The sequence below is a fragment of the Pleurodeles waltl genome, chromosome 10 (genome assembly GCF_031143425.1).
Source record: "Pleurodeles waltl isolate 20211129_DDA chromosome 10, aPleWal1.hap1.20221129, whole genome shotgun sequence".
Lineage (NCBI taxonomy): Eukaryota > Metazoa > Chordata > Amphibia > Caudata > Salamandridae > Pleurodeles > Pleurodeles waltl.
In genome coordinates, this window is record NC_090449.1 from 37,900,341 (window position 1) to 37,924,850 (window position 24,510).

General features: G+C 44.8%; 1 protein-coding gene across 4 annotated transcripts in view; it reads right to left on the minus strand.

Moving 5' to 3' along the window:
- The window catches only part of LOC138261013 (myoD family inhibitor-like), a 193,424-nt gene that overhangs the window by 130,509 nt on the left and 38,405 nt on the right, over positions 1-24,510 (minus strand). For 2 of the 4 annotated variants that reach the window (XM_069209611.1, XM_069209607.1), the window contains exon 2: positions 8,216-8,329. The exons of 1 other annotated variant lie outside the window; for it this stretch is intronic. The gene's annotated coding sequence lies outside the window, so the exon portion shown is untranslated. Of the gene's footprint in view, positions 1-8,208; positions 8,330-24,510 lie in introns of all 4 variants that reach the window. One more of the 4 variants, XM_069209608.1, reaches the window with a different exon arrangement.

A 24,510-nucleotide genomic window follows, 5' to 3' on the forward strand; every position in this document is an offset into this window, starting at 1 on the left:
GCCAGCCTCCTACAGCCGCCATGAGCGGGAAGGAGAGAGACAAAAAGAAAAAGAAGTTTCTCACTATCAAATGTATTGGCAAAGTCCAACTATCCATGTAACAGGGTTGATTGCCAAGGTGGTAACAAAACCGTCCCAAGGAGGGACAAACTTAAAGCATTTACCAACGATAACAGAGTATTTTTGAAAGGCAAGCCCACGAACAAGTGATAGTGATGGGTGTGCGGTGGGCGTGGTTAAAGTCCCACAGATAGATTACAATAGGCCAGAGCGCTTGTCCTAAACAGGATTGGTTTCTGTGTGATGAAGGATAGCTTGTATCATGATGATTGGGTGTATTTTTCAGATGTAAAATAGCTGCTCATGCATTGCCCCTGTGGTTGGGGGAGGTACACCAACAGTCAAGAGCATTGAGTGGACGATGTATACTCCTGTGGGCTGATCCAAGATGTGATTGACACTGTCTCAAAGCAATGGCTGACAGGGATTGACCCAAGCACACCAATGGGTGGAGGGCTTGACGTTTACTAATGTTGTAAGCAATAAGTCTTACAGATACCTGCACTGTGAAGCCAAACCTGAAAGCTAAAACAATTCTCTGATGAGCATCTGAGAAGCTTACAGACTGATCACCAGTAAATGAACAATGGTGTCTGAGAAATCCAGAGCCCCAGTGCACTGAAGTGCTGAGCTGTGTATCTCTGTCTGATCCCAGCCTGTCAGACTGCACAATGGCATATTCTCTGTACAAACGTCATTTGTGTGTCAGTGGACTGTGCAGTGTATTGTCTGTCGCCTAATTCCAGTTTGTTAATGAACTGTGCAAACCCTTTTCTGCAGTGTAAACTCCAGTCTATTGTGGCACAGCTCAGTGCAGTGTCTGCGGTATACTTCCAGTCTACTGGTGAGCTGTGCAAATCCTTTTCTGCAGTGTAAACTCCAGGCTTTTGTGGCACAGCTCAGTGCAGTGTCTGCGGTATACTTCCAGTCTACTGGTGAGCTGTGCAAATCCTTTTCTGCAGTGTAAACTCCAGGCTTTTGTGGCACAGCTCAGTGCAGTGTCTGCGGTATACTTCCAGTCTACTGGTGAGCTGTGCAAATCCTTTTCTGCAGTGTAAACTCCAGGCTTTTGTGGCACAGCTCAGTGCAGTGTCTGCGGTATACTTCCAGTCTACTGGTGAGCTGTGCAAACCCTTTTCTGTTGTGTAAGCTACAATCTATTGTGGCACACCTCAGTGCAGTGTCGGTGGTATGATTCCAGTCTACACTACAGACTTCACCAGTAAACTCCAGGCTTTGTGGCACATCGCAGTGCAGTGTCTGCTGTATAATCCCAGTCACCTGGTGATCTGTGCAAACCCTTATCTGTCGTGTGAACTCCAGTGTACTGAAGCACACCTCCGTGCAGTGTCGGTGGTGTACTTCCAGTGTACTGAAACACACCTCAGTGCAGTGTCGGTGGTATACTTCCAGTGTACAGCTGATCTGTGCAAACCCTTACCTGTCGTGCGAACTCCAGTGTACTGAAGCACACCTGACTACCGTGTCTGCATTATAATTCCAGCCTACTGATGAACTGTGCAAAGCTTTATCTGCAGTATAAACTCCAGTCTGTTGAAATACACCTCAGTGCAGTGTCTGCGGTATAATTCAAATCTATTGATGCGCATAACATTATCTGCAGTGTAACTCCAGTGTACTGGTGCACTGCATAGTATAGCGCCTGCAATCAAAATCAATACATTTTTAAGTATAACTGCAGTGATTTGATGCACTGTCCAGGGCTGCATCTGCAGCCTGCACGAGCAGTCTAAATTCTGCTGTATTGGTTCCCTGTGCAGTGTTACTCCAGTCTGTCCGTGCACTGGACAACTCAATGTCTGCAGTCTAATTCCAATGCACTATTTCACCACGCAGTGTAACTCCAGTCTATTGGTACACTGTACAAGGCTATATCTGCAGTATTCCAGTGTCCTGATGCACGATGCACTGCACAGTGCACTGCAGCTCCAGTATATCATGACACTGCACTTTGATATGTCTTTATTTCTGTGCCATGCAGTGTCACAGTATTGATGACCATTGCAAGTCTAATATGTTGCACTGCACTGCAAAGGGAGGGCAGTGTCTGCAGTGCAACACCACTCAACGTGTGCACTATGCCTGTGTTACTCCAAGGGAGTCGAGGTTTTGTAAAACTCCTGTACAAGTTGGTTCTCTGCCACTTCAGATATATTAGGTAGCATGGGAAATAAAACAGTCCTGGTCTGGGTCACAAAGTGTGGGTGGAAGGTGGTGCCTTCTTGTGGTGCGGACAACAGATACTCGTTGTTTTCAACTCTTTCATGAATTTGTGGCAGAGCGCCTTGGATCTCAAGATGGGACCAGGCTTCTTCTAGAGTTGGGCTCCCGGGGACTCGAGGGTTCTGCTCATGTGTTACTCCTGCCTCATCTCCTCAAGACATCTTGGTACCTAGTACATTGTTAGGTCCACTTTGTGTATAAAGCCTAGGATACTAAATGTAATTATTGTTGGACAGGGAGTTAGTGTAGAGCCTCTAAGGTGGGGGTAAGGTGCCAAGTCAGAGGCATATGGAAGGCACACAACATCCAAAGGTATCTTGGTGGCAGTCAAACCTCTCCAGATTCTAGCACTTTTGGGCATCTTCGTTCTGAATGGGTTTGAATGATCATCTTATACAGTCAACTCATGTGAGGATCAGGGATCTAGATAGATCCACCAGGTGGTTTGTCTGGGGGCAGCGGGAGAACTTCTATCAGTTTGAAAAACTGGATCTCAAGTCTTTAAGAAGTTCGTCCATGTGGGCACAGAGGAGACCGAAGTGACCAACATAACACTTTAGTTTCCTACACCCTGCACCCTCAGGGAACTGAGATGAGGGGAACGGAGGGTTCAACAGGATTTCTCCCCAATAAGAAAGATCTCAGTTATTGTTCAAGATTCAGCTGATTAAGAGGAAACGTGTTCAAATCAAGGGAGGTATTGCTTTGGGTCTTAGGTCCACCAGCAATGGTTCTGAGTGTCGTCTGCGTAAAACTGGAAGTGACGGGTTTCTTTTATGTAAGCCGATGTCAGCGTAAACGCAATAAATAGGAGTGAGTGTAGTTAGGAGCAGTTTGGGACACTGCACGAGACTGCACAAGTTCAGCCATTGCTTATGCAGTTTTGTTGGTTTCAGGTCAAGAGGAAGGACTTGTTCCAGTCCAGGTGATGCCTCATACCAATTCCAGCTCTTGCTGGTGACGGAGAAAATGTGGTGCTCGAGTATGATGTGAGCCGCTGATTGGTCCTCATTCAGGGCTCTGCTAGGGTCTTCGGCATCTTTCTTGACATGTCTTAGGTACGTCTATTGACCGAAGCTCGACTGACAAACATGAAGTGCGCTGTGGTCTTATATAATCCTACAGCTAGAGGGTATCCTCAGTTTCCAAGCATCTCCTTGGGAAAGGGAAGAAAGAGGTTGACCGTGTCTAGACATCAACACTAGGAGCGCGGGTAAGAGGTGTACATGGGGTTGGCCGCTACTCTGGATTACCCGTGCCTGCAATGGAGCGGCGGGGTTCACAACGAGGGGTCCATTGCCTATCTAGCCTTCTAGTTTTTAGCCAGTGAAACTTTCAATTGAAGTTTGCACAGTTTGATTGGTTGCCTTGGATAATGCTTGTGCATTCCTCAAAACTGCACTCTGTAGGGCAGTATCTGCAATCTGCCCAGGGTGAAATGGCACGCTTTGCATTTAATTATTTGCTTTACACAGCCAGTGAAATGAAGTGGCTTGCAGTGAGTATTTTCACTATATGCCCAGTGAAATGAGCTTTGCAGTCCAGTATATTCAGTGTATTTCCTATGAAATGTGCTTTGTAGTCCAGTATATTAAGTGCATCTCCTGTAAAATGAGCTTTGCATTCCAGTATATTCAGTGTATCTCCAGTGAAATGTGCTTTGTAGTCCAGTATATTCAGTGCATCTCCTGTAAAATGAACTTTGCAATCCAGTATATTCAGTGCATCTCCTGTGAAATGTGCTTTGCAGTACAAAACACCTGCAAGTTATTTCCAGTGAAATGCTTTGCTGTGATCTGCAGTATCTGCAGTGTAACTCCAGTGTTCTGATAAAGTGTGCAGTGCACCTTGCGGTAAATGTTTATACCTTCATTGCTGCATGTCACATAGACCACATCCAATTAGTGTCTGAGTCTGCCAAGCTGTACAGTAGACTCCAGGCATATGTTTTCCTTGCCCCTGTGAGGGGGACAGCAGTTCTTAATTTGAGCTGGTGGTTTCCAGTGCTCGGCGCTGGCGCTTAGTTTTCAACAGCTGCACTTATAACAATCTGACACATGGTGGTGGTGTTTGTCTAAATTAGAGATGACCATTTGTTTATTAATTCAATATGCATTAAAATGACTCATTTTGTTGCCAAGCCATTTGTGTAGCTTTAGGGGCCTGGGATAGTCTGAACTGTCACACTTGTAGGGTGTGAATCTTTAGTAGTTGTGCTGATTCGGTCATTGGCCGCACTGGCAGGGGCCTTGTGTGGTCCAAACTGCGGTGGCCTCCTAACAAGGGCCCTGGCACTTATGTGTTTTACAAACTAAGCACTGGATGGCATGTCCTAATAGTAACGTCTCAACAGTCTGTCTGCAGTACCCAGCGTGGGTACTAACAAGCAGTTTAACGGGGGTGTAGCACAAAAGATCCCAGCAGCAAAATGCCAAGCTCTGCTAGTGCAGTGCAACCTGTGCCGCTGACTTCCTGTCTGGCTAACAAAGGGATGCAAGCATCATGCTTTGGGAATGAAGATTTAGACTGTGCTTGTGGGGCAGCTGGAATTTATCTTTGGAGCTGCTCTTAGACATAAATTTCGTCCTGCCCAAAACAATTGGAGGGAGGCATTAGCTGTGACAGTTTGTGTGTGTTTGACTTTTAGTGTTAGTCCATTGACTAATACAGCAAGTCATCACATTGGTCAAGCAGCTTTTCCTTAATGGCCCATTAGACTGATTTACTGCACAAGACCATTCATGTCAGGAGTGGATGTAAACACAGCAGTACATTTTTATAACCCTGCAGACTAAATGGAAGAATAAAACGTTTTTAACATATATAGCAAGCTTGCAACTCTAAGCCATTAGGAAACACTTTCCACATGATGAAAGAAAGCTATGGGCCTGATTTAGATGTCAGCAGATGGAATACTCCGTCAAAAACGTGACAGATATCTCGCCTGCCGTATTGCGAGCCCATAAGATATCATGGGGTCATAATACAGCATCGTGGAATATGAAAGTCAAAACAGATCAAAATGAGTAAACAATATATGGCCTGATTTAGATATTGGTGGATGGGAAATCTGTCAATTGTTGTGACAGAGTAACCCGTCCACCAATATCTAAATCAGGACATAAGTCATATTGTCGACATCATAAAAGCTAAATTTGTGTTTAGGGTGGAATATTAGACTTGCCACCATTAATGCATGCAAATTACAACGTGGAACTAGGGTTGCAAGTTCCCTCCATGATGTAAAAAATATAATGCTTTTAGTCATGTGGGTTCATTTTAGATATCATTGCATTGTTTACCACGTAGTTTTTGTTTCATTTATTTACTGCATTCTGACTAGCACACTTGATAATGATTTGTAAAAGGAAATCACTGGAGTAAGTGTTGGATTCATGTTGTTGGCAACGCACAGGGCAGTCTGGTATTCCTAAATAGGTTGATACTGAACTGTGCTCAATATGTAAGATCATGCAAAGAGGCCAAGGACAGGATGATCGAGCACAGTGCAATACACTGAAAGCTATGGGTGTTCACTGATAAGAAGACAATGGTTGGATGGGCATGGACATTGAAGTCTTTTATTACCCAATAGAAATTATTTCTACAAGGAACGGCCAAGGAACGGCCAAGATTTGAAAGGATGTTGACACTTCATTACTTTCTTCATCTTAAATATTTTTGCCTCAGAGGATCTATCAGTTGAGTATGGAACCTGAACCTGTCCATCTGTGACTGTCATCTGTCTGTCTGACTAATATCAGTATGTGCCTGCTTACGCGCTTTCTGTATGTGCGCTTTGTGGGACAGTATGTGTGTCCATGTCAGCTGACATTGTGTGTCCCAGCTTCTATGTGTAGACCCTTGTCTCAGTGGGCATGCATTACAAAGCCTAATTCCATAGGCTCTGCCAATGATTGTTTATGAAACCCACAACAGCAGAGTTTATGAAAGCAGTTTTTAATCACAGACGCGGATTAGTACCAAAGCTTGCTTCGTATAAATTAAAGCGATTCAGTGGGATTGCTTTCCTCCCAAATGTTCCCCATCAGGGCCCTGACCAGGGCTGTCTTCCTACTCTTGACTCTTCTCAACACATTTTTGTGAATCCACTTCACTTCCAGTATTGTTAAGGGTTATAGATGAGAGCATTGAGAAGGGACAGCATCTAGAACACCATAGACATCCTAAATCAGAAAGCCAGAAGATCTTAAATTTTTAATATCTGAAAAATGTAGAGTCGAGCATTTGACAGTAGGGCCATCTTAAACCTAAAAATACAATGCAGATATTCAGATCAGGTCTCAGCTGACAGAAGCAAGAACTTCATAAAACCTTTGGATTGAGCAGAAACGTGTTAATAAAATTGGACATATGTCATCTGACTGACGCTGCCTGACAGGATGCTTTGCTAGTCAAGCCTTATGGAACATTCTATTGGGTTCTAATGACAAATAACATTTCCCAGCTCATTATATCAAGTCCTTTGGGGGAAACAACTTCACTTACAATATTACCTCTATCCCATCAAACCTAGACATTTTGAAACATCATATAACAGTCCAGTTAGTGAAGAGTCCAGATTCCAGAACCTGACAGAGTTTGGCTTCTTGAACCAGGCATCTGGGACTCTGCACAGCAGATCCCAGACCTGGACACCAAGGTAGACAAAAGCCTCCTCTGGTGCCTCTTCATGACAGGAGAAATAGTGCACTTTGTACATCCAACATGATTCTGAAAGTTGTGTACCAGGGTGGTGCTAGTTGATGGGGTGAATGTGCCCCAGACATACGACCGGCCCTGTTGCCGGGATGACTGGCAAAGACCTCGTGCTATAGGCACCTTAACAGGACGTCCTCGGGTTAGGTTATCAAGTGCGTCATTCATGTTTCTAACCATGTCATCCACATTCCTCAGTCTTTCCTCAAACAGTGGTGCCAGGAATTTTGAGAGGGAAACAGCCAGTCCTTGAGAGTGGCTCCTTCATCTTTATGAAGGGAGTGCCACAGTTTCTGAGAAAAGAGGTCCACAGTTTCTGAGAAGAGAGGGCCACTGTTACTGAGAAGGAAGCGCCACGGTTTTTGAGAGGAGAGCGCCCTGACTTTGAGAAGGAAGATCCCTGGTTATTGAGAAAGACACACAGGTCTCTATGAATAAAGTGCCACAATCTTTTGAGAAGGAACCTGCTGCTTTCTCCTAGGAGAATTCTGATCTTCAAATAGGAAGTCACAGTCTATGAAATGGAAGTTTGTAGACTTTGACAGTGGAGCATCTCAGTCTTTAAGAAGGAAGCAGCCTGGGCTTTGAGAAGAGAGAATCCTGGCCTTTAAGAAGGAAGCATCCTGGTCTTCCTTTGAGTAGGGAGCATCCAGGTATTCAAAATGGGAGCAATTGAGTCTTGGTCTTTGAGAAGCAAACAGCCTGATCTTCCCTTGAGAAGGGAGCGTCCCGGGCCTTTGAGAAGGGGACAACTTGGTCTTTCAGAAGGAAGCAGACCAGTCTTTGAGACAGTACTACCCCAGTCTTTCTTTGAGAAGGGAGCAGCCCGGTCATTGAGCACCACTGTTGTTAATGTTGTTGACAGGTCTTTGAGAAGGTAGAGACCAAAGTCTTTTAAAAGGGAGCACCTTGGTCAGTCACAAGGGAGCATCCTAGTCTTTGAGAAGAGAATATACAAGTCCTGTAGAAGGAAGTTTCTAGTCTTTTATTATGGAGAATACTCATGTTATTGATGAAGGTCATCCACATCCTTAGAAAGTGAGCACCTCAATCTTAGAGAGGGGAGGTATCACCATATTTGTGAGTGAAGTGCTCAAAGTTTCCAAAAATGGAGCATCATAGTGTTAAAGAACAACCTTGTAGGATCCAATCCTTCACTACCATTTCAAGCAGAAGAAGCATTACCTCTCACCTGTTGGCCTGATGAAGATGTCAGCGGAAAGGCCGAGGCCAGGGATTGGTTCCAGTGCTAAACAGGTGGGTATCCTGGGAATCCAGGGGAAAGCCTTGTGAGATATTCGTGGACCTACAATCAAAGAGATGATAGTCAGGGTCCACCTTCACAGACAGAAAGCCATCCCCAGCTCCACCAGCAGCAACCAACCAAATGTGACCAGTGCACACAGTGATGTTATCTAGCTCTCTCTTAGCGGATGTAAGAAGCCTCCATGTTGCAAAGCCACTGACCTACACACTAGCCTGAGAGGACATTGCTTTCTCTTCCACTCTTTGGTTTTAATTGCTTTAAAGCTTCTGCATCCTTGCCCACACCTGTGTGCCCAAGTCTTCATCTACCATTTATCGCCTTAAAGTAACATTCCTTGCCTCCAGTAATGATAGGTTTGTAAACAGGCATCCACCCTCCCCAGGGTGCATCGACCGCACCAAGGACTTATTTGCTAAACTTGCTTAATGAGGGAGGATGGCTACCACTTCTAAGCAATACTCAAGTCTTGATATTTATTGGAGGAACCTATGGATTGAACTTGTTAAGAGGTGAAACCAGCTCCCCGAGTATGGGGAGAACTGTGAGTGAGTCCCTGAATGTTGTGTAAAGTTCCGACATACATGCCTTGCAGCTGCTGTTTTCGATACTGACTATCATTGCACCATGTGGTATGAATACTGATGAAGAGATACTTTAGAGGGGATAAAACTGATGATAGCGCACATTGGTCAGTCCACCATTTATATGAAGAGATTGTTTTTTCATGATGCCATCTGAGTCAGGAGACACATGGGACTTCGATCTGATCTGTGTCACGTAGAATGTAATATGATTTTCTATGATGTCATCATCATGCCAGAGGTAGTGTGATGTAGTTTTTAGCGATGTCATCATTAAGTTACTTAGTGGTTTTAAAACTTAAACAAACTATCTCTTTTTGGTCACAGAATGTTAGCACGTATGCAAGGCTTGCAGACAGACAAGCAACACCCACACCAGAACATAAACGTAATGAACCATAATTACTTCTCATGTATGTTATGAGTTACCGGTCCTTAACACCAATGTTTCCTTAATCTCATATTCCTTTTTAGACAGAAATGTCTTTAGAGTTTAATTTTTTTCTTTCATTTAGAACCCTATTATTTCAGAATACACCTACATTTTCTGAGAGTATTTTAATTAATAGACGTTCACCATGCGATTGAGTAAATTTAAAATGTGTATCAGATTTATCTTCTTGAACAAGACTGCATTCATACTACAGTAAAAAGGTACCTTTTTCATAATTTTTCATATATTTTACTGATATGCATACAATACATGAAAAGTAAATATGGTTTAATATTTTTATTTTCTAGCACTGATGAAGAAAACTAGATTTGTAAACCACAAATGATTTTTTGGGTGATACAATTTAAACTGTTCTAGAGAGGAAAGATTTAAAGGATGCTGCTGGTGTACTCAGTGTCAGCAAAGTTTATGATACATCTCTGCCAGGGCACAGTTATTAGGAACAGAAGTCATTCATTTTGGGCAATGTCTTGTTCAGGAAATGTTTTATTTGGCACCAGGAAATGCTGTTCATACAGGAACATTGTGTCCTGGAAATCTCAGGTGGAAACAAGAGAGGGGTAGAATTTTCCTTAAACTGAATTTCCACAATCTGAGGTTGTTTTCTCTTTGGCATTATAACATTTGTGATTTATTCTAGGGGAGCATTCTGCTTAGGGCAAGGGGACCCTAAGCATAGGACCAGGAGTGCTGGCTCAATATCAGATTACCTGGCTATGTACCCCACAGCGGGGCTCAATCTTCCATGAGATGGCAAGAATTTATGTTAACCCCACTCTGTTCCCAAGAAGTCTCTTTTGAGAAAATGTACTCAGCATCTGTTTTTAGGTTGAGCCACAAGCGCTTTGACCTGTTGGAATCTCTCTGTGGGCTTTTACCCACGCCCACTGCACGCCCATCACTATCACTCATTCATGGGCTTGCCTATCAAAAATCCTTTGTTATCATTGGTAAATGCTTTACATTTGTCCCTCCTTGGGGCGGTTTTGTTACCGCCTTGGACACCGACCCTGTTACATGGATAATTGCCCTTTTGCCAATACATTTAACTTCTTTTTCCTTTTGTGTCTCTCCTTCGCGCTCATGGCGGCTGTGGGGCTTTGAATCGGCTCGCTTATGTCAACTGTTTTACTTTTCGATTTTCAGTTTATGTGGCAAGAAAATGCCAGTTAGGAATTTACAATGGTAATAGCTATAACTCAAGCAAACGTCAGACCCACTGCATTGCAAATGCTTGTTTTGCAACTAGTGCTAAACACATTATGTAGTACCTATGCAATTTCAGTGTATAACCACTATACAAGTGTCCTCTTTTCTTCATGTGATAATTGTGTACACAGAAAGGAATGAAGCCAAACAGTGAGTAGTATCCTACTCATCACTGTGACACCTCCACATTTTAGGAGAAGACAAAATGATAGAAAGAGACAGACATAAGAAACCTCAACTACAAAAGAAAAATGTGTAGTTGCAAACTTTTATTTTTAATAGCTATATATTTTTTTTAAATAAGAATTCAACAGGTTGTATTTTGAACCCCATATTTCTGTTCCATGTTTTAAAATATACTTTTAAAAAATGTATTACTGACATTTTGTGTATTTCTTTTTGCTCTGTAAAAACAGTAACAACCAGTATGTTTCTGCATTAATTACTATATATTACTAATCAAGACAGGTATGAATAAAAGAGCAATTGTTTTCCGTGATTGCAAAATAGTCAAAATAAACCAGTGAATTTGCCTTGTTACTGGTAAAAGTCACTTTGTTGAGCAGAGATAGAATAAAGCCAAAATTAATGCTGAGATCTGCCATCAGAAAGCCACTGTGCCAACAGCCATGGCCCTCTCATGGCATAAGTGTGGCATTCATTATTCCCAATGAGACAGTTATTGGTACCACTTGCCATGCCTATTTACATTTTTAATGCCTTAGTAAATAGGCTGACACTGAGCAGCTTATAGTGTCAGTAATCAAGTCTCTTTGTCAGCCGGTGCATATAAACTGCTAAGTACAGAAGTATTTGTATTTTTTCCAGTTATTTATAAACATTGCAAAAACTTGCTTTCCCTCGCCTCTGTACTTATATGTATTTAACCAATTAAATTGAAATTTCACATGCATAAGCCTTAATTATAACAGGTTAGCCAGAACAACTGACTGCTTAGTGTACAGTACACAAGACAATTTACAAAATAACTGGAACTAAATCATATAATTTTCTTCTTAAAATTGAAAATCCAGAAATTACCCCAGACAAAGGCGTGGCTGTCTCCCTGTAATTAGCAGATGAGGTGGGTGTGGAGGCTAGTAAGGAGGGATAATGCCACAGAACTAAAATGTTCGCCTGCGAGCACAACCACAGGAGTTCTCCCTTCAGAGTGGCGGTGGTGGGTTTATTCAGTAGGGGTCTGAAAGTGCTGGTTTGAGTCCCACACTTCGTCCCTTAAAACCGGAGTCTGAGACATCCTTTTCCAACCTGTGACCCGGGGACACCTGGGAGTCCGTGAAGCCTCCTCAGGGAGTCTACGACTGCTTAGAAAATTGAATAATATCAACAGATTAATAAAGTGTATATAAATAAAGTGGCTAAATGTACAGTTGAAATTTTTTAAACGTTCTGTAAATGTCAAGGAATTTGAAATTGGAGGCAACAATTAACTTTGTGTCCTCAGATTGATTCCTGAGAGCAGTGCGGGTGCATCAAACAGAATGTAGTATGGATGATGTGTTGCTTCAATTGAATTTAGAAAAGCTCCAACCTTCCTATTAATTTTCTTTTTTATTTATATGTCTTTGCAAATTAAATACAATGTGTTATCATTTGTGTATGTGTTTGATGAATGTTTGTTTCTGTATTTTTGTGTATTATTTTGTGTTTCAAATCATCAACAATGTTTAAGCCGGGGTGCCCGGCTTCCAGTAATGACTCAGTGTGGGGTGCCTGGATTCCAATAATGATTCAGTGGGGGTGCCCGAGTTCCAGTAATAATAAATTGGGAGTGCACAGAAGTGAAAAGGTTGGGAACCACTGCCCTAGGATGGTCAGCAATGGCAGTTCTCAGTTTTATGGTGTCAGAAGTGGGATCCACAGTCAACGTATGATATCTGACATTGGTTATGCAGGTACTTGCCCAGACGCAAGGCTCAGCCTTTAAGATATGTTCAGGGTAGTGAAGCCATGAGAGCGTATTTATGCTAGTGAAAAAGGGAATATGATGGGATGAGTGGATTAAAGATGAAAAGAGTTAGAGGCATCAAAGAATCTCCTCGTGAAGGAGCCAGGAGCCCCTGCACCTTTTGCTCAGTGGAAGCTTCCTTAGGGTGAAACTTGAAGGTTTCAGCTTTGATTGCTGAATCCAGCCCAAAAGAAAACATGTGGCTGAGAAATTGAGAGTTTTCGGAGCACAAAGAGTCAATCATGCTCCCTGTTACCTGAACTACAAACCTTCTCATCCTGTTTTACTGTAGTCATCCCCCAAGCATTACGAAATATAAACAGAAAATATTTTCTTTTCCATCACAACATGCTAAAAAGTGTGCTATTAACCTCTTTCCAGTTTGGGCTATTAACGGGTCACTGCCATGTATATCATGAGCACCAAGGGGCTAAACCTGTTCATTGAGACAAAATGCCATTGTTAACGTAGATTCTAAATTATAGCCGCCATGGCTATTAGCTGTAGGAAAGTACCATTTTGCCTGGCATGTTACCCCCATTTTTTCACTGTATATATGTTGTTTTAGTTGTATGTGTCACTGGGACCCTGCCAGCCAGGGCCCCAGTGCTCATAAGTGTGCCTGAATGTGTTACCTGTGTTATGACTAACTGTCTCACTGAGGCTCTGCTAATCAGAACCTCAGTGGTTATGCTCTCTCATTTCTTTCAAATTGTCACTAACAGGCTAGTGACCAATTTTACCAATTTATGTTGGCTTACTGGAACACCCTTATAATTCCCTAGTATATGGTACTGAGGTACCCAGGGTATTGGGGTTCCAGGAGATCCCTATGGGCTGCAGCATTTCTTTTGCCACCCATAGGGAGCTCTGACAATTCTTACACAGGCCTGCCACTGCAGCCTGAGTGAAATAACGTCCACGTTATTTCACAGCCATTTTACACTGCACTTAAGTAACTTATAAGTCACCTATATGTCTAACCTTTACCTAGTAAAGGTTGGGTGCTAAGTTACTTAGTGTGAGGGCACCCTGGCACTAGCCAAGGTGCCCCCACATTGTTCAGGGCCAATTCCCCGGACTTTGTGAGTGCGGGGACACCATTACACGCGTGCACTACATATAGGTCACTACCTATATGTAGCTTCACAATGGTAACCCCGAATATGGCCATGTAACATGTCTATGATCATGGAATTGCCCCCTCTATACCATCCTGGCATAGTTGGCACAATCCCATGATCCCAGTGGTCTGTAGCACAGACCCTGGTACTGCCAAACTGCCTTTCCCGGGGTTTCACTGCAGCTGCTGCTGCTGCCAGCCCCTCAGACAGGCTTCTGCCCTCCTGGGGTCCAGCCAGGCCTGGCCCAGGATGGCAGAACAAAGGACTTCCTCTGAGAGAGGGTGTTACACCCTCTCCCTTTGGAAAATGGTGTGAAGGCAGGGGAGGAGTAGCCTCCCCCAGCCTCTGGAAATGCTTTCATGGGCACATTTGGTGCCCATTTCTGCATAAGCCAGTCTACACCGGTTCAGGGACCCCTTGGCCCTGCTCTGGCGAGAAACTGGACAAAGGAAAGGGGAGTGACCACTCCCCTGACCTGCACCTCCCCTGGGAGGTGTCCAGAGCTCCTCCAGTGTGCTCCAGACCTCTGCCATCTTGGAAACAGAGGTGCTGCTGGCACACTGGACTGCTCTGAGTGGCCAGTGCCATCAGGTGACGTCACAGACTCCTTCTGATAGGCTCCTTCAGGTGTTGCTAGCCTATCCTCTCTCCTAGGTAGCCAAACCCTCTTTTCTGGCTATTTAGGGTCTCTGTCTCTTGGGATTCCTTAGATAACGAATGCAAGAGCTCATCCGAGTTCCTCTGCATCTCTCTCTTCACCTTCTGCCAAGGAATCGACTGCTGACCGCGCTGGAAGCCTGCAAAACTGTAACATAGTAGCAAAGACGACTACTGCAACTCTGTAACGCTGATCCAGACGCCTTCTTGACTGCTTTCCTGGTGGTGCATGCTGTGGGGGTAGTCTGCCTCCTCTCTGCACTAGAAGCTCCGAAGAAATCTCCCGTGGGTCGACGGAATCGTCCCCCTGCAACCGCAGGCACCAAAGAACTGCATCACCGGTACCTTGGGTCTCCTCTCAGCACGACGAGCAAGGTCCCTTGACTCCAGCAACTCTGTCCAAGTGACTCCCACAGTCCAGTGACTCTTCAGTCCAAGTTTGGTGGAGGTAAGTCCTTGCCTCCCCACGCCAGACTGCATTGCTGGGAACCGCGACTTTTGCAGCTACTCCGACCTCCGTGCACTTCCGGCGGAAATCCTTTGTGCATAGTCCAGCCTGGGTCCACGGCACTCTAACCTGCATTGCACAACCTCCTAAGTTGTTCTCCGGCGACGTGGGACTCCTTTGTGCGACTTCGGGTGAGCACCGTTTCACGCATCCTCGTAGTGCCTGTTTCTGGCACTTCTGCAGGTGCTGCCTGCTGCTGAGAGGGCTCCTTGTCTTGCTCGACGCTCCCTCTGTCCCCTGACGCAATTGGCGACATCCTGGTCCCTCCTGGGCCACAGCAGCATCCAAAAACCCTTACCGCACGATTTGCAGCTAGCAAGGCTTGTTGGCGGTCTTTCGGCGGGAAAACACTTCTGCACGACTCTCCACGGCGTGAGGGATCCGTCCTCCAAAGGGGAAGTCTCTAGCCCTTGTCGTTCTTGCAGAAACCTACGCTTCTACTGTCCAGTAGCAGCATCTTTGCACCCACAGCTGGCATTTCCTGGGCATCTGACCATCTCCGACTTGCTTGTGACTTTTGGACTTGGTCCCCTTGTTCCACAGGTACCCTCGACTGGAAATCCATCATTGTTGCATTGCTGGTTTGTGTCTTTCCTGCAGAATTCCCCTATCACGACTTCTATGTCCTTTGGGGAACTTTAGTGCACTTTGCACTCACTTTTCAGGGTCTTGGGGTGGGCTATTTTTCTAACCCTTACTATTTTCTAATAGCCCCAGCGACCCTCTACAAGGTCACATAGGTTTGGGGTCCATTCGTGGTTCGCATTCCACTTTTGGAGTATATGGTTTGTGTTGCCCCTATCCCTATGTGTCCCCATTGCATCCTATTGTAACTATACATTGTTTGCACTGTTTTCTAATACTATTACTGCATATTTTGGTATTGTGTACATATATCTTGTGTATATTTGCTATCCTCATACTGAGGGTACTCACTGAGATACTTTTGGCATATTGTCATAAAAATAAAGTACCTTTATTTTTAGTATATCTGTGTATTGTGTTTTCTTATGATATTGTGCATATGACACTAGTGGTACTGTAGGAGCTTCACTCGTCTCCTAGTTCAGCCTAAGCTGCTCTGCTAAGCTACCATTATCTATCAGCCTATGCTGCTAGACACCCTATACACTAATAAGGGATAACTGGGCCTGGTGCAAGGTGTAATTACCCCTTGGTACTCACTACAAGCCAGTCCAGCCTCCTACATTAGCAAGACCACAAAAGGCGATAGAAGAGAATGCTTATGATAAGTCAAGCCAATCGCTTGAGGTAGCATACCCACACATTGTTCTTTTGCCCATCATGCCACCTCAGTTTGGACCCAGCATATGCAAATCATTATTAGGAACAGTCCAGCCTGATCTGCCAGGGCAGGTCCTCCCTAAAATGGAACACAACCAACCCACGACCGGTTTTGTCCTGATTGGGGCTTGTCAGTCGGGTGTAGCTTGGTTCCAGTGGCAGAGTGAGCAGTTAATCCACATATGGGCATACCCTTGCCACTTATGGCGTTATGTCATTTACACAAAAGAAAGTGGGAGGAATGCTTGCAGTAAGTCAAACCACTCTCAATATCTCTAGGTAGCATTCCAACCCATTGCTATTTTGCCCACCATGCCAAATCAGTTTGGACCCTGCTCCAATAGGAACGGTCCAGCCCGAACCGTCAGACCAGGTCTAATGTGAGATCTGCAGTTATGGTTGACTTCATAGGATTGAGTATATGTGCATCACAACCCGTTTGAAAGACCTGTGGTGATAGAGTTCCCACCTCACCCCAACAGGAACGAGGCATTCATCCCACCTTCTGTGACTACTCTGGAACAGCAGTTGTTGTAAAGGTAGCTTTTTATGTTATTCCAAACGATCATTCGTGACCAAAAAATTGATAGTTGATGGCGTAAAATAAGATTATAGTTAACAGGCAGCCAACCAGAAAGATTGATCTTTGACCAGCTGTGCCTCAGCCAGCCACGAGGCAGAGGACTTTGGGCTCCAGGGCTCTTACTCTGAGCGTTGGGCAAGATGGCTCAATTCAGCGGTTTGTAATGAAGATGGGCCGCCCTATATAGGAAAGGCAAGTGCTCCTAAAACTCTTGTGTTTGAATCCGATGAGACAGTCGGCTGCATTTCAGGAAGATATGAGAATGGCCACGTCCCAGCCACCCCTCCCTTCAGAAGCACTGGCCTTAGAAATGGCCATGTTTTTCCTGTAAGCCAGCCCGTATCTGATTGGTGACAGTAACCCTTTGTAACTCCCATGATTGGCTGCCACTGGGCTGTCCCACCCAAGGGTGTGGCCTGGTCCTTCTGTCACACAGAGCTATTTTGTGTGGTGTAGGGTCCACGGTGGTGCCACAGAGTCGCGCCAGTTACTCCCAGCGCTCCATCGGGGGGTGGTCGCCCTGCCATCTATCTCTGGACAGGCCTGGTGGCGAGGGTGTGTTAGGTGGGCCGGAAACAACAGTATCGCAAAAGCTTGTTTTCCCTCCTGCCAGACCTAAAAACAGAACAGCCTATCAAAGCAGGGCGTGGAGTGGAAAGACGTAGTACACACAACTGGACACTGACTCCCCTGGGTAGCGACATGGAAAGTGCCAGCTGATAACAGCAAAGCTGGCAGACTCTCTGACAGGCAGAGACCACTCAAACAAGGGGGGAGGCATCGTTTGCCAACAACAAAGGCGCAGAGAGCACGCGCACCGATAAGACCAAATGAACACTTTTCACTAGCAGCAATTGTACATTTTAAACATCTTACAGAATTTCCGGCATCTGCAAAATAAACTTTAAAAAAATTAAACATTTTTATTTTCTAATCCATTTTTTTTCTCATTTTAGTTTGTAATTGTATAATGAATTACAGTTTTGGAAAAACGCACAACGCCCTTGTTTCTTTGTCACTTCCACGATTTAGCGGATGCCACGAACTCGAAGGGTCCTGTTTACAAAGTAGCAGTAATGTACATTTGTTGTGAGCGATGTCTACATCTAGTCACAGTTTAAGCCCAAAACAGGTGTCTGTTTAAGCGATATAAGGAGCAGGCATAGATCTTTGGGGTTTACTAAAATGAAACCCCCCAAAAACATCTGCTTTGTGGCCCCACGATTGCATTATCGTCGCATTGGGTAAAACTCGGCAGATTACGCTGTAAAATGGGACAAAGTTTGTAAACTAACTTAATAAATCTTGCACAGTTTGTAATTAACTTTTAAATCTTGTTTTCCTCTTTCATACTTATTCGTGCACCACTTCTTGTGAACATTGAGATAGATGTTGCCCCCCTCCCTCCCCTACACGCCGCCCCCACAACACTTCCTGCAGCAAGTTTGTCTGGACTTTTCAAATATAAGTGTCAGAAATACATTCACAGAGCTTTACAAGTGCCAAGCATGTGTTTCTCTGACACACTTCCGGAAAGAGTGGTGTCAAAGGGGGGCCAGGGTCATGAATGCAAGCAAAGTAAACGCCCCCACCCCCAGCTGAGTAGTAAGCTACAGAAACAGTTGGGATGCAGAGGGCTCCTGAGAGGCCAGGGCCCCTGTGCCACTGCACCTGCTGCACCATTAATAGCTACATCCCAGCCTTGGAATGGCCTCAAGCGAAACTTAAGAGCAAACACAAAGGTGTGGAAATTCCACATAAATAAATTATGCACTTCTAATTCACAAGCCATAAATCTTTGTAAATCAGACCTACCTTGTTTTTCTCAATAAGAAAAAAAATGTAATTTGAAAGAAATGTCATATCCTGGGGTGGGTTCGAATGTGAAACACCTTTTACTCGAAGGATCTAAGCACCTCAATGTGAGAGGCTGCCCCGCACCAGGAACCGCCCCTCACAGAAGCCTCTATCTGCCAGGAGATGCCTACGCACAGAGATGGCCCCATGTCATCCCTGACACCATGTTCCAGCCCGGATTTTCCTTCTACAAACCAATGAAATCTACAAATTATCTCCAGTGGGTTCAATTCAGGTGTAGGAGGGAGCTGACTCCAATACGGTACCCCCGATGACATGTAGTCATCACGCCATAGTTACTGATCAATTCATTTACTTATTTATTTGATGATTTTCTGTAGTGCAGATTAGACCCCTAAGGGTGTCAGAGCACTTTTCAGATACATTATTAACCAAAAACATGAAGCGTCTTGAAAATAATGAAACCGAAGAGCAAGCAAATGATAAACTATTGAAATGATAGTAGCGTGACTGAGTCCACTTGGGGAGGGCGGGGAGGAAGGCAGCTATAACACAATGCATTTAGGAATAATGTACTCAGCTATACAAAAAGTGATGGGTGGAATGCTTGAATGAATCTCCGGAAACTACTCTGACCCCATCCCAACCCACTGCTACTCTGCAGACCGTGCCACCTCAGTTAAGGCCCACCAATATGCAAATCAGTCGTAACCCTGCTCCAATGGGAACAGTCCAGCCACGTGCTCCCTGAACCAGGACCCAAACCACCCATGACTGGCTTCGCCTTAATTATGGGCTCATCAGCTGCGTACAGCTTGGTTCCAGTGACACAGTCTGCACTGGGCCCAAATCTGGGCATACATAACCTAGTGAAGGTGCCACACTAAATTGTACAAAAATGTATGGATGGAATGCTTGAATTAATCTCAGCCACTGGTAAAAACTCAGACAGTGTCCCAACCCATCTTATTCTGCACACCGTGCTACCTCAGTCTGGACCCACCAATATACAAATCAGTCAGAACCCTGCTCCAGTGGGAACAGTCCAGTTACGTGCTCCAGAACCAGTATCACCCTTGCTCTCTATGTCCCAGGAACCAAGCTACACCTGACAGAAGAGCCCCAATCAGGACTTCAATGCTTCTCACAGAAACAAAATATTAGGGCCACGTTTTTTGGATTATGGTATGATGTGTTTTAGATAAATTAACTTTTAATTGGAGAGGAAAGTGATGCATCAAAGTGTACGTTATTGTGAGTTTTTGTTTCATACATTTCCAGTGCACTGTACAGAGATCTTTTTTCCTCTTTAAGTAAAGATCTATTTTCAGCACACACACACACACACACAAGCCTGTTTTGCCCAGCCTGCTTGTGAAAAACCTGAGTTTTCACGTCACCCGTGCATCCATGAAAAGATTTACTCATCCTGCTGATCTACAATGCAACAAAAGCAGAATCCTAGAAAGAAACAGAAAAGGGACAAAACAGGAGATCAAAGACCTTGCATAGGGCACCAGGAAACCAATGAATTCCTTTCTTCCTGATAACACCCCGACATGCTGGAACAGAGATAAAGAAAGCTGACGCCCTGTCTAGTCTTCAGCAACCTTTTAAGGGGAGCATGGGGTTGTGTTTTTATATCTCGGTTTGCTAAATTTACATTCACAAATGACGTTTGCTTGTTCGCATTTGTGTGTTTGGTTGGAAATATTGCCTTATGCAATTCATCCTCTCATTTAGTCATTATTTACACTAAAAGAATGACAAAAGAAAACTTTTATTTTAATGGTAAGCAACATAAAACGGGGTCAGTGCCCCATGCTTACACCTATATGTATTGTGGCATGATGCACAGCCCCGAAGATAGTCTTTTGTGGAGGCAAAATAAATGTGAAGCACAATGTCACTTCCTGTCCATAAACACACTCTTATGATACCAGTGAAATGATGTATCCTTGGAAGTGTCATAAAGCCAAACCTTTTAACAATGATACGGAGTAATTCAAGTCAATAACATGGTTCATATTCAATATATGGTCCATACAGATTAGTATCAGTGGGCTTCACCACTATTGGTTTTTAAATATCTTTGTTGTGATTCTAGTTGTGATTTAGCAATACATTGTCAGGATTATACACTAGGGTTCAGTGACAACAATTATTAGGCAATTATTAGGATTTTATCAGGATATAGGTCATGTAGCATCACTTCCCTGGATTTAGGCTCATAGGTCCTATGATGTCACTTCCTGTGATGTTGTTGAGGTCAAAGTATGTGATATCACTTCTTCTGCCATGGCATTTTAGTGAAGCAGCACCCATTAAAAAAGCAGAGGTCATTCACAGTTTGGGATGAGTCAAGAATCATTTATGTGGACACAAGAAGTTGGCCATTCTCTGTGCACATGTAGCACCAGGTACAAAGAGCCCTGAATCCACTCAGCAGGCCAGGGGCTCCCAGCCGAAAGGCTTCTGCACCAGGCAGGTATAAAGTCCAGAAGCAAATGAGAAATACGCAGAAGTGCAGTGAGGGGAAAGACATTGAACTGCACTACACTTACCTCAGACTAATGGTGTTCAAACATTGTAATGCTGTGCCCCCCACCCTAGTAAAACAAATCATCAGAGCCCCCCTCCAAATTGTTCACAATTATTCTATTAAATAGAAAACGTTTAACTATGTCTAGACTTAGTTAAACATTGCAGTTACGTTCTGATACTGTTTTAAAAGTGGAATAAAATACACAATGCCAAACATACTATTCTGGTCAGGCCCGCCTTACTAAAGTGTAAAGGTATCCACAGTGTGATTATTAGAAGTGATGGTGGAGTTTTGAAGAGTATTTGAAGTCCCTTCCCCAATGAAACCTACTCCCAGCGTGGATCTAAATGACAAAACATGTTAGTGAAGGTCCTTTACAGAGAGGTTTATTGATGTCCAAAATTTTAGCTTAAAACAAAGCCCTGTTATCAGCATAATGCTTTTATGGCCAGATCCTGGTGCCCCCCCCCCCCCATGGCATCACTTGAGCCAACACCACCCCCCAGGTTGAAGTCCCCTGCCTCAGACTCCCAAGTCAACCTGAAGCCCACCAATCACCAACATGAGCAATAAACTGGGAAGATGATCAGAAGAAAATGACCTGCTGGTGCAGAACAAGAGATGACAAAGAAGGGAGATACATCACACAGGGCTGGCCTTTCGCTCATCCCGCTCTTTACAGAAGTGATGTCCACAAGTACCAACACTGCAGCTAGTGACTGAGCCCCAGTGAGTGATGTGTAATATTTAAATACCGGAGCACTATCCACTAAGCCTTGCATACAGGCATCCCCCACTTAGGAACCAACACATTGGCTCCTCAGGAAAAAAACACCCTCGTGAGGTGTATCAGAATACTTCTGAGAGTGCAACATTCAGCGCTCATGCTACAGTAACTCAGTACTGATCATGTACATGCTAGTCCACCTGACGCTACATCCGCTTCCCTCAGGAGCCACATGAAACAGCATCAGAGGCTACTACACACCAGCATGAGGTTCAGGAGACTCCTGCAGAGGCTATAACTATCAACACTCGTACACAAGCTTCTGTCGGTGATTATAACACCGCGGGAGCCATGAGCTACACGAGATACTAACTGAAGCTACAATAACTCTCACTCAGAAGGTACACAAGGCTTCATCAGCAGCTTCATGTGAGGAAATGGGGTGTAGTATCTTCAACCTCACTGTGTGATACACTTACCACCCCCTTTAGGACCAGTAGGGTTCATTTGTCAAACCTTCAGCTCAGCTCTAGGTAGCTGTGGCTCTGAGCCGCAAGGCTTGCACAGAGGAACACGTGTAAAGAATTTAACCAGCAACAAAGCAATTGAAGAAGAAATGGACAAGACACTCAAGAAATCTCATACCAATTTATAAAAATAGACTGTAATTTTATGTATTTTTCTACACCACAACAAAAAAGATCCACCATTGGGTTCTGGATATACAGAATTCACAAGGTACAGTAAATCAAAGCATTTCACTCAACAGCAAACCAGCATTGCAAACTCAATGAATTTGACACTTTTTTTACCCAAACAGTTGGACTAGTTGTGTTGCGATCACTTAGAGTCACATTAGGCGACCAACTCTAATAGGGAGCCAGTCAGGGGGACCAGCAAAGTCCACAGTAGCAGTTATCTCCACAGATGAAGCAGTCTCCAGGCAGTTCCAGGCACTTTATCCCCTTTTCAAAGGCTTCCTATGGAAGGGGTCCTGATGCAAGGGAAGAAGGATGCTGGAGATGCTCAAGGATGCTGTGTAGGCAAAGCGGTTGAAGGGGGCCTTCCTGTGCCTACTCCTCGGTCCACGAAGGGGGTGAGGCAGTCCTGGTCACAGGGTCGACGTCCCTCAAAGTCCTCTTGGTGCTGGCAGAAGTCCAGTCACCACCGGGCTATTAGTCTCTTGGTATCAAGGTCACAGCCAAATCCTTCCCAGGGTGATAACTCGTCTTGTGGGCAATCAAGCTGCACTCCAGTTACTCTTTTGGGCTCAGCAATCTTGGGTGCCACTTTGAGCATCGGGTCCTGGTCTCTGGTACTGCACGTGGCGGTTTGTGGTGGGGTGAAGATCCTGGGCAGCCAACTTTCCCTGTCAGGCTTCTCAGCTGTTGTGACCCTATGCTATGGTCAGGAGGCCAGCCAACTGACCCTTGGAGTGTCTTTGCGTCGCCTGAGCTTCAGAGATAACTTCTCCATGAGCAGGACACAGCAGGCACCGTCCCTCTTCTTTGCTATCCACCTTGTTCAGCAGGTGCAGTCCATGCCAGTGCAGCCTCTCTATGCTAGTTCCTCAGTTCATCAGGCAGTCCTTCTTCTGTCCTTCTCCCAGTCCAGTTGATATCTGAGTTTCAGGTAGCAGGGGTGCCCTATTTATGCCCAGACAGTACCCTCAGGGTAGATGGGGGTTAGTAGCTAATGGGCTACCATGATCCCCCCGATGACCACTTCCTGGGAAGTGTGGTGTCTGGCTGTGCCAGGATGCACCATTCTGCCCAAGCCCAGCATGGCAGAACCTCCCTGTCACGTCCACAGCTCCGTAGCCCAACTCAGGACTGTGGGAACGAAGGGGGCTACACATTCCAGGAAAACCAGTTGACAACAGGTTTCCCCTCTTCTTCCTGGGTTCCAGCTAGTCTGCATAAACAACGGGGCTGCCCCTCTCCCAAATGTTCCCCATTTGCTCTTCAAAGGCAGCTTCAGCTTTGAAGCTCTCCTTTTGGGCCAAAATCCGTGTGGCTTCCTGCAGCAGGGAGATAATACCTCTCTCCGGTGCAGGCCCCTATTGTTTCCTTTCCTGGAGTCTTTCGCACATCTCGCTAAAAGGGCAGAAGGTGGTCTTGGGTTCAAGCTCCTTGTGTAACCGTTAAAGGCACAGTATGTTGAAGGAAACAAAGTGGCATCTTAGTAAAAGTTGCACTTGTTACATTAATTTTGGCTTCAGACTCAAGTCGGGCTTATATAAGAAGTTATATGATACCTTGGAATATCAAATTCAGTTGTACCATTTAGGAGTTAGCACAGCTGAGGGGGGGTCAACGTGCAACCCCGTGCTCACCAGTGAGATGATCAAGTCCTTCTACAATGAAAATTACAGTTTTGCATTTTTACTGCCAGACCATGTAAAATACATATCCTGCCTGTGAAACACGCTGCGCCCTGCCTCACACTGCCAGGGAGGTTTGGCTTTTCCGTGGCTGTAAGTCGGAAAAGACAGGCTTTCAGTTTAAAACTGCTCCTCCATTCTGCGATGGCAGACAGGGAGACTCGTTTTACCTGTGTCACACCCAGGGTAGCACAATCAGTAATGCCATCACTGGGGTGACTCTCTAACGTACATGCCCCGGATACCCGGGTACCATATACTACATATTTACAGGTAAGTTAGCCTATGCCCATTAGGTATAGCCAATGTAACACACAATTTGGGGTCAGAGCACTGGCACTGAGGTCTAGTTAGTAG